Below are 941 nucleotides of genomic sequence, written 5' to 3' on the forward strand. Positions count from 1 at the left end.
AATTTCAGGTGATTTGAGGTTTTTTGGGACCTGCTGACCACCAAGTGGACCATTGTCCACCCCAGTGTGACCCTGATGGCCAGCAGGAACTTGATGGTCAGCAGGAACTTCTCCAGAGGAACTTTTGAGTCAGTTTTGGGCAATTTTGGTGGGAATTTTTGGTATTTTGGAGGTTTTTTGGGGTCTGCTGACCACCGAGTGGTCACTCTGCCATTGTCCACTCCAGTGTGACCTTGATGACCAGTGAGACCTGATGGTCAGCAGGAACTTCTCCAGGGGGATTTTTGGGGGGAAATTTCAGGAGATTTGAGGTTTTTTGGGGTCTGCTGACCACCGAGTGGTCACTCTGCCATTGTCCACCCCAGGATGACCTTGATGGCCAGCAGGAACTTGATGGTCAGCAGGAACTTCTCCAGGGGGATTTTTGAGTCATTTTTGGGCAATTTTGGTGGGAATTTTTGGTCATTTGGAGGTGTTTTGGGGTCTGCTGACCACCGAGTGGTCACTCTTCCATTGTCCACCCCAGGGTGACCGTGATGCTCAGCAGGAACTTGTTGGTCAGCAGGAACTTCTCCAGAGGAACTTTTGAGTCATTTTTGGGCAATTTTGGTGGGAATTTTTGGTATTTTGGAGGTTTTTTGGGGTTTTCTGACCATCAAAGTGGTCACTTTGGTGTTGTCCACCACCGAGTGGTCACTCTGGTGTTGTCCACCACCGAGTGGTCACTCTGCCATTGTCCACCCCAGTGTGACCTTGATGGCCAGTGAGACCTGATGGTCAGCAGGAACTTCTCCAGGGGGATTTTTGGGGGGGAAATTTCAGGTGATTTGAGGTTTTTTGGGACCTGCTGACCACCAAGTGGACCATTGTCCACCCCAGTGTGACCCTGATGGCCAGCAGGAACTTGATGGTCAGCAGGAACTTCTCCAGGGGGATTTTTG

This window comes from Pyrgilauda ruficollis, unplaced genomic scaffold (genome assembly GCF_017590135.1).
Source record: "Pyrgilauda ruficollis isolate IOZ18807 unplaced genomic scaffold, ASM1759013v1 scaffold1313, whole genome shotgun sequence".
Lineage (NCBI taxonomy): Eukaryota > Metazoa > Chordata > Aves > Passeriformes > Passeridae > Pyrgilauda > Pyrgilauda ruficollis.